The sequence below is a fragment of the Aethalodelphis obliquidens genome, unplaced genomic scaffold (assembly GCF_003676395.1).
Source record: "Aethalodelphis obliquidens isolate GAN/ISIS:26980383/991018 unplaced genomic scaffold, ASM367639v1 scaffold39, whole genome shotgun sequence".
Lineage (NCBI taxonomy): Eukaryota > Metazoa > Chordata > Mammalia > Artiodactyla > Delphinidae > Aethalodelphis > Aethalodelphis obliquidens.
In genome coordinates, this window is record NW_020837983.1 from 12081653 (window position 1) to 12091313 (window position 9661).

Genomic DNA, 9661 nt, shown 5'->3' on the forward strand with positions numbered 1-9661 from the left:
AAGGGGAGACAGAGAACTGGTGTTTCACATACCAGAACTTAGAACATGGTTTTTAGAGTGTTAGAACAGGGAACTTAGCTTTTGGCAGGAACAGACTTTAAAACTCTTGGGAAGGTTTAAGTTCAGTTATATCCAAACTGACTAACAAGTACAGTTAACCATTATTACCTCCTACACCAGTCATGTTTTGTGACTTCTTATAATTACCTAAAACATACTTCATGGTTCCTGAAGGGCACAAACACATGGTAAGTTTACATATCAGATGAGTAAGTTTGACATCAAGAGACTGCTTACCATTCTACACCGAATGACAAAGAACTACCACCTAGAATAGTAAAACCAAGTTAATCAAGACCTTGTCTCCATCTGAGTAATGAGTAAATATTTAGCTCTTGAAGGTAAAAAATATATTGGATCCTTTGGTTCTTCTTATCAGCAAACAGAAAAGAAAGCAATTTACAAGTGGTGCTGAAATAAATGGTTCGAGTGTTTCCTTCAGAGTTTTCCTATTTAAACTGATTTCCTTCTTAAAGGGAGACTCATATTCCTGTTTTCTATTTTTCTTTCTCAAAGACAGAACTTGTATTACTCTGTTTCCAGAGAAGATAAACATACCAACAGACAAATGGGGAAAGGCAATTAGAATAAACTGTAGGTATATGACCAGAAGGGTAGGAAAAAGATTCCTACCTACAGATTCCTGATCAGTAGGTCTGAGTGTGACCTGAGATTCTGCATGACCAACAAGCTCCCAGGGGACGTCTACAGTGGTGGCCTGGGGCCCACCCTCAGAGTAGCAAGGGTACAGGCCATGTGAAGCCAGAGCTGGCTGAGAGGCTAGGCTGAACGGAGTGGGACAGCAGAGTCCACTGCAGTCAGGGAGGTAAGCGGGACCAAAAAGAGCTAGAAAACCAGCACAGACATTAAGCTCATAGTTACGTGACCAAGGCAGGCTTGCCTAGAGCAGAAGATCCCTGCAAGTGAACCCTAAGACACTGATCCCTCAGTCTTCAAGTGGCTGGAGCCCTGAGCTAGTCACCCACAGCCTCCGCTGGGCTCCATATCTACAGTGGGAAACAAAAATATCATTTTCTTGGTGTTCTATGATTAGTAAAAGTTTGGGATATACTTCTTTAGAGATCTGAAGGCTGAAGATTTGGCTTTCGTGAGCAGGTGCCTAAGAAAAAGTCTTCAGAGGCCATGCAGAGGGCAAAATATGGAAGAAAATGTGAGCAAAAGCAAGCCCAGAATGGAAAAGCCTGAGGCCAAGAAAAGACAAGGCCAGAGTAGCTGCATAAGACTGTGCCGCAGAGGCTTCCCTGGTGGCGCAGTGGTTGAGAATCTGCCTGCCAATGCAGGGGACACGGGTTCGAGCCCTGGTCTGGGAAGATTCCACATGCCGCGGAGCGACTGGGCCTGTGAGCCACGGCTACCAAGCCTGTGCGTCTGGAGGCTGTGCTCCGCAACAAGAGAGGCCGCGACAGTGAGAGGCCTGTGCACCGCGATGAAGAGTGGCCCCCGCTCACTGCCATTAGAGAAAGCCCTCGCACAGAAATGAAGACCCAACACAGGCAAAAAATAAATAAGTTAATTAAAAAAAAAAAAAGAATGTGCTGCAGCATGGTGGCCTTGAGAGGTAAAGATCAGTGTGAAATTCTAGCAGTAAACACAGGCCAGGACCAGAAGGGCAGGATTTGGAAAAAGTGGGCTAGAATCAGATTTGAGATTAGGCACTCATGGCTAGAAGAGTTTGCCAAAATCTTGAGAAGGAATTGATATTTAAGCAAAAACATCTGTGACGTATATTTCTTATTCACATACATGTGAATGCTCTTTTTTTTTTTTTAAGCAGACTGTGTATCACTCATCCATAGCTATGTTTTTGTCCTCAGCTAATTCCTTTTGTTGTTTTCAAAGACTGGAGCATTAAAAAATGTCTTCAGATATCACAAACCAATCCTCGGTAGTGAACCTTGGGCAAATCCAGCCAAGCACCTGGTGTTAGTCTTGATGTCTTATGTAAGGGCTCCCTTTAATTAGGTTAGCCACGTACCCAGTGCTTACGAGGGATCTCAGTATCTGGTTGCCAGCAGCAAAAGAACTAAGTGCCAGCAGTTACATTCTCCTTGCAGACCTTTCCTCAAAGTCCTCTACCAAATAGGATATTTATCAACCCACCAGTTCCCACAATGAAGATGATGGCTTTGAGCCATGATCTATATTTGTTATGTTTAGTGTGACAATTCCATTCCCTAGAGAACCTCATCTTCACTCTCCCAGCAACATCAATTGGGCCCTTTCCAGGGGTCCAAGTTTATCTCCCTTCACCTGGAATCCATTGCTTGTAATTCTTCAACTTAAAAAAAGTCCCAGTACATGAGTTAAACCTGTTTGCTATTTTGCTGATATAGACAATTGTTCAAACCTGTAGGGTAAATTCATTCAATTCAACTCACTTAATATTTCTGTCTCTCCTTTCTTCCTCCTTCGTACATTAAATAAGCACAAATTGAGTTGCAATCAAAACGCAACTTTATTTTTGTCACCCAATGACATTTTAAAATTAATTTCATGAGCATACTATTTCCCTGCCCCTGGATGAAAACTTTTTTATTCCTTCTTGAGTTATACACTCTCCTAGTGTCCATAAGTTGCAAATACAAATCAACTGAATGATTTGAATGTCCAGTCCAAGATATTAATTAAAACCTTTAACTTGATTCAGCATAAAATACACCAAATATACCTCCTCCCCCCGACATCCCCCAGTTCAAATCTATTTTCTTACGGTGGCAAAAAGCGATGTGGTTGGTTTTGTCTCAGGATCATCATTTACGATTGTGCAAACTGGGTGCTGAACAACGTTGGGGGGAGGGCCGCCACTCACATTCATAGCCTTTTCCCTAATTTTCACGAAGAAGCTGTTGGGCAGGGCGCTTCCGGCTTCTTCTCTACCTCTCCTCCAGTACAGGGCGGAGGTGTGGTAGCGAACAGGAAATCGCTTCCTGAAACTGGCTCTTCCCTCAGCTAGACTGGCAGCTGTTTAACACTGGTTCTTTCCTTTGGGGGGTCTTCTGAAGACTTGGGGAGGGGTCCCCCATGGACGACTACAATTGTAATCCCACAGGGTAAGGGATGCAGCTTTCCTGTATCCGGCAGCTTTCAGGTCCCCTCGGCTTCTGCTTTCCTGGGGGTCCACTCCACACATATCCTCAATGTTGGAGTGCCCTTCCTTTTGGCAAGAGCCATCTTGGGTAGGATTCAGGCAGATCCAAGCCAGCTCTTTCTCCCTGGTTCATGGGAATTCCTGCAAGTTCACCCCAGCACAACCACTTCAGTTCTGGGCCACAGCACTTGCGTTCTCTCGCTTGTGAACACAGATACCTCCCCTGTGTTTCTCTAGGGCAGGGAGAACAGGTCAAGCTCGCCAGTGGGTGCAATGGAAGCCCCTCACTAGATTTGAAATGGAAGTACCTTCACCTCTCCCCACAAAAGAGGGGGGCTCAAAACAAAACAGCACTTCTCTCCAAAGAAATCCATCCATGGTACCTCCTCATTCCACTCCAACCCCTATTTATATCCTTAATCTAAAAGGCCCAAGCATCATGCAACAGTTCTGCACAATTTCCTATCTTAATGCTGCCTATGGGGAAATTGATCTTACATTCATTTTGGCATCTGATGGCCAGATCTGTGACCTTTGAAATTAAGCCCCAGTTACATCCATTTTAGAGTCACTCCACTCTTCCCTTCCCTTCCTAACAAAAGCATTGAGACCAAACTTTCAGAGAAAACCATGATCCATCTTCTAGATTCAATAGTAAAGACAGCAGCAGAATTCACTGGGTAGTGAACTTTGTCCAGATCCCTACAGGACCTGGTGGTCAGCCAAGCTGAAGGTCAGTGCGGGATTCTCTCAGACAACAGCCCTATGAGAGGCAGGCTGCCTTCGGGTCCAGTCTGTGATGATTCTATCAAGTTGGTAATTGTCCCAGGGCTAAAGAACTAAGTGTTAATACATCAAGTTGGAAAAAAAACACACAAAAAAAAACAAAATCAAAAGCCCTATGAGTGAGAGATGCGTACGCCAAGACACTTAGCTATGCAATGAAAATGAATTCTTAGAATTACATTTTTACTTACCATTTTTAAATGTCCTGCTCAGACTCTCCCTGCTAGCCACAGAACTATCTCTAAAAAGTACCTCTTCTCTGGTGGGCCGAACTTCAGCATCAAAGGGCTCCAAAGATGCCATCTGTGCTCAGAACACTGTGATCAACCTTCTTGGGTGGAACTGAGTTTGCAGAGCAAAATTACCAGCTGTTCTCAATTGCAAGGGGGCTCTATAGGAAGGAGGGAGATCTCTGTGGCTACTGGAGTCCTGGCTACACCACTAGACAATGCACTGGGAAATCTAAAGTCAAAGACTTTGTGTTCCTGCCCTGAAAGGCTCTAATAAACTTAGTGTCCAGCATGTATTTAAATATCAGGATGTCCTAGTTTAGTTCCAACTGGAATCTGGATCCTTGAAGAACTCATGGGTTAGGGTGCTTATCTGCACGGGTTGGTAGACCTAAGGGGCATTTGTGTGTGTGGTTGGTGTGTGTGTGTGTGTGTGTGTGTGTGTGTGTGTGAGAGAGAGAGAGAGAGAGAGAGACAGAGAGAGAGAGAGAGAGAGAGAATATGTACCCAATCCCCAGGACTATTTTTAAACCCCTCTGAAGAAAAATTTGAGGCAGATGCTGGAGGAACTGTTTTCATGAGGGAATTTGAAAGACATTATGCATACAGAGCACTGCTTTGGGACCTTGGTGATGAGTAAGGTGCAAACTTGGAGATGGAACTATTCTCCCCACCTCTGCATTAAGTCCAGAGCCAGGAGATGACACCGTGACACAGACACTGGTGTTTTCACACTGGGCACCACTGGAGTCTCTTGTTGAGTGGAGGACAGTGTCAGGGGGAGCCAGGGACAGAGAGGAAATGGCAACAGACCCCTGTGGTGGCTGTGCCTGGATCACGAGCCACGAGAGGCAACCTTTGCCAGCCTCTCAAAATACCTGGGGCTGCGGATTTCACAGGAACAGGTGAGGGCAAGAGCAGGAAATGTGGAAGATTGACTTTAGTGGGGCTTCATTTGTGCCCACAAACTGACTCGGCCATGATTTCCTGACAGCCAAGAAGAAGCATTTACAAAATGGGGGCATTTACAATAACAGCTGAGCCTCGTTACAACATGACTCACATTACATGGATTATTCCAGGGCAAATCCTGACTGGAATTAATCTAACACCTACTCAAATCTTGGGGGGTACATAACGAATTACTTCCAGATTCTCTCCAAGCATGAGAATTCTGGGACCACCCCCAGAAAGTGTAAATGAGCAGATATAAGGTGGGGCCCAAGAATCTTCTAGCAGGTCCCTCAGGCACTTCCCAAGCCAGTGAACTAAGGCCCAAGCTTTGACAAACACTGGCTTACAGTAATACACCACCAGGCTTGCACATATAGCCAAAAGTTGGGGATATTTTAACTTCCACGCTGAAAATAAATCTGCATACCATGACTGCCAAGGCTCACTGTCCAGGTCCCTCTCCTCACACAAGTTACCTCTGGTAGCAGGAATAACCTCTGAAGAAAATCTTACTGCTGCTAGTCTCAAAGGTAACAAAAGTTCCACCTCCTCACCTTCTCATCTGAGGGCCTCCGTAACTCTCCATATAGTTGCACTTTGATGAGAATGAGATCAGTAGTGAAAGGATCCTTGAACAAATGAAGTAGGCAGATAAGCCAGGTGCCATTGCTCTGAGGGTTGGATGAAGAAAATGTGGGTTTCCCAATGACAGGGAAGACACAAAGGAACCATCTCCAGTGATGGGAACTCCAGTGCAATCATTTCCATGCGCTTGTAAGAGAGAACTAAATGTTCCAGATGCTGAGCCTCCAAGATTTCAGAGACACAGAACCAAAATCTGGAGTGATAGGTAGGAGGAAGCTATCTAGAGTACAGTGTTACCAAACTGAGGTGGCTGGTAGCTTCCTCAGCCTAGGAAAGAGCCATAGTGCATGAAGGGCCAGGAAGAGGGAGAGGGGTTGAAGAGCGAGCCAGGCAGAGGCCCAGGAGCTCTAGGGGGCCGGGGCAGGGCCCAGGCAACAGCCCAAACAGGCAGCCCTTGCCAAGATGCCAAGCTAAGCCGGGGTTGGCATTCTAGGTGCAACATGTCTGACTGTATTGCCACTGACTTATTTCCTACCGTTATTTAGCTAATATTCCAACATTCTCTGACAGACGTAAATTACTGCTTTAACTCTATTCCATAGTCCAGTGGTTCTCAAACTTGGGTGTGCATTAGAACACCTGGCAGGCTTATTAAACCACAGATCTATGGACCCCAACCCAGGTTTTCTGACTCAGTAAGCCCGGGCAGGGCCAGAGAATTTGTGTTCTCACAAGTTTCCAGGTAATGCTGATGTTGCTTATCCAGCTACCACACTTTAAGAACCACTGATAGAGCCCATCCTTCCCTCAAACAGGTGAAAAGAGGAGGATGGGAGGAAACTGGAGAAAGAAAGAGGAGAAAGGGGCCTGGGAAGACACAATATGTGACAATGTGGGCAGGGCAGTTTACTCCGTGGATACTGTGATTTCAGTGGCCATGGAAAAGTTAAGAATAAAAAAAAAAAAAAAAAAAAGGTTGGGGCTTCCCTGGTGGCGCAGTGGTTGAGAGTCCGCCTGCCGATGCAGGGGACACGGGTTCGTGCCCCGGTCCGGGAAGATCCCACATGCCGCAGAGCGGCTGGGCCCGTGAGCCATGGCCGCTGGGCCTGGGCGTCTGGAGCCTGTGCTCCACAACGGGAGAGGCCGCAACAGTGAGAGGCCCGCGTATTGAAAAAGAAAAAAAAACAGTTTGTACCAGCTGATTGATGCAATAAATTTCACATGCAGAATTTACTGCACTGATTTGAGAGTAAATGCTTCTGAGAGAAAATACTCATAGGTCATCAGCCTTTTACACTTTATTCTGAACAAGTTTAAAAATTCATATCTAGGGCTTCCCTGGTGGCGCAGTGGCTGAGAGTCCGCCTGCCGATGCAGGGGACGTGGGTTCGTGCCCCGGTTCGGGAAGATCCCACATGCTGCGGAGCGGTTGGGCCCGTGAGCCATGGCCGCTGGGCCTGCGTGTCTGGAGCCTGTGCTCCGCAACGGGAGAGGCCACAACAGGAAGAGGCCCGCATACTGCAAAAAAAAAAAAAAAAAATTCATATCTATATGTAAAATTGTCAACTGCAAAAGAGATAGTTTCACTTCTTCCTTTCCAATTTGGATGCATTTTATTTCTTTTTCTTGCCTAATTACTCTGGCCAGAACTTCCAGTACTATGATGAATAGCAGTGGTGTGAGTGGGCATCCTTATCTTGTTCCTGAGTTGGGGGGGAAGTTTTCTACTGAGTATGAGGTTAGCTGTGGGAAAATTCATAGTTGAGAAAGTTTGGAGAGTAAGGGGAGGTGAAAGGGCACCAAGGGTGGGGATTGCCTGAAATTTATTCATTTTACCCTTGGTGGGCTGAAAGTTTTAAAAGCCAAGTTATCAAGGAAGATTTAAAATTAAAACTGATTGCCTAGGTCTAGTTCCAGTTGCTATTGCTCTAACTTGCAATAGCTGTGGAATCTTGGGCAAGGTTCTTGACTTTTCTGACCTTAGTCTCCTTCTCTATAAAATAAACCTGCAAGTGGTTCTCCTGAGAGTAACACAGCTTTAAGAAAGGCCTGGCCTGACCACAGGAGAGTCAGCTACCACTTTAAACTATTTAACAATTAAAACTCCCCAAGACCAGCTCAGGCACAAACTGAGACCTTACTCCTGTCTCCACTCACTCAGCACTCTTCCCTTTGTACACTCAGCTCAGATCCGGGTTCCTTATTTTACTGAAGTGAACTGCTCACCTCATACTCTTTTAAACCTCAAATCAAAAGGCATCCCCATTTTACAGATAGAAAAACTGAGGTTCAGAGGGGTTTAAGCCACTCACCCAAGGTTACATGGCCAATAAATGGTAGAACTGAGATCTTTCTCATCTGTCTGACCATTGTATTTCATCTTTCCACCTTACTGCTCTCTGTGACTCCCAACCCAGTACTGTTTTCACTGTGCCACATACTGGTGCCAAATGCACCTGCAGTATCTCCACCTGAGCCTCTGCCACACCCCCTTCCACTCTCTCCTCAGGTATTGAGCCCGAAGCCAGGAAGGGGGCATTCCTTATCTGCCTGCCCCTTCCCACCCAGCATGAACACGCACTTCCACAGTCTCCCACTAGGCTGCCTGTGAAAGGTATGGGCTACAGGATAGAATAAGCCCTGTAATTTATTCCTGTCACAGGAAACTTGAATATTAGTTAAATCACAACAGAAAACCAGCCATTCAGGGGTAACACAATCAAACATTTCTCTCAGCCCAAACATACCTGTGGAAGGGAAAACGAATCCAGCTGTCTTTGAATCTGAAAGAATCCCTGAGCTCTTTGTATTCCAGGCACGAGCGCCTTGTGTACTATTTTCAGAACAAAGCTTCCGGTTTGAACATTAAGCATTTCTAACATGGTCTCAGTTAAAAGGCAGTAGCACAGAGATCCCATCCACTGTGGCCCCTCCTCAGGAAGGAGGGGTGCTGGGGTTCAGTCCTGAAATGAAAAGCAGGCAGGGCAGCCCAGTAGCAGAACCCAAGAGTGCCTTGGACACCCTCTCTTGCCTTGCTGCCATGGGGAATGGGGAGCTGGGTGGACGGCAGGGTGAAGCCACAAGGAAGGCAGCTGACTGCTCAGGGTTACCTTGTGTCCTCTGCCAAAAGGTGGAAAAGCCAAGCTGAACCAGGGCTAGGTGGGAATGGACATTTGTGAAGGATGCCAGAATTGCTGAAAAATGGACCTGGGTGTCTTAACATTTTTAAATGTTTTGTAAAGAATGTAATCAGAGTGGGAGTACTGAAACTACGCTATGGGTGAGGGATGCAGGATAAGAGAAGGATAATGATCTCATTTTGAATTGTTTAAAAAAGGGGAGCATGTTTCAATTAAGATGCATTTGTTATAAGTAATAGAAGCCATGAGTAAGAATAGCCCAGGTAATCTTGGTACTTATTGTCTCATGGAACGGAAAACAGGAGGTAGGAGTTTCCAAGGCTGGTCTAGCCATATAACAGTATCTTCAAAACCCAGGCATCTTTTGCCTTTTACCTCTTCCCATCATCAATATCTTGCCCTTTTTGTTTCTCCTCATGCTTGTTGCCTCATGGTCACAAGATGGCTGCCGCTGATCCAAGGATTACATCCTCACACAACTCTTTGAAGGCAGGGCACAAAGGAGCATTTTTGGGAGAGATTTTCTTTTCATAAGACTCACTCTCAGCAGAGAGGAAAACTTATTTCTCCGTAAGACCCCAGCAGGTTTCCTTCACGTTTTATTAGCCAAACTGGGCTGCTTAGCCACACCTAGCTACAAGGGAATCTGGGAAAGCAAGTGCGTGGCTTTCCCAACTTCTGTCATTGGAAATAGGCAAGGGTTGGGGATGGCTTTGGAGGTCACTGCTAAGCATATCTGCCATAGGAATAGAAATGTGGCCAAAACAAAAATAAAAACAAAAATTTCTCTTCTGAGG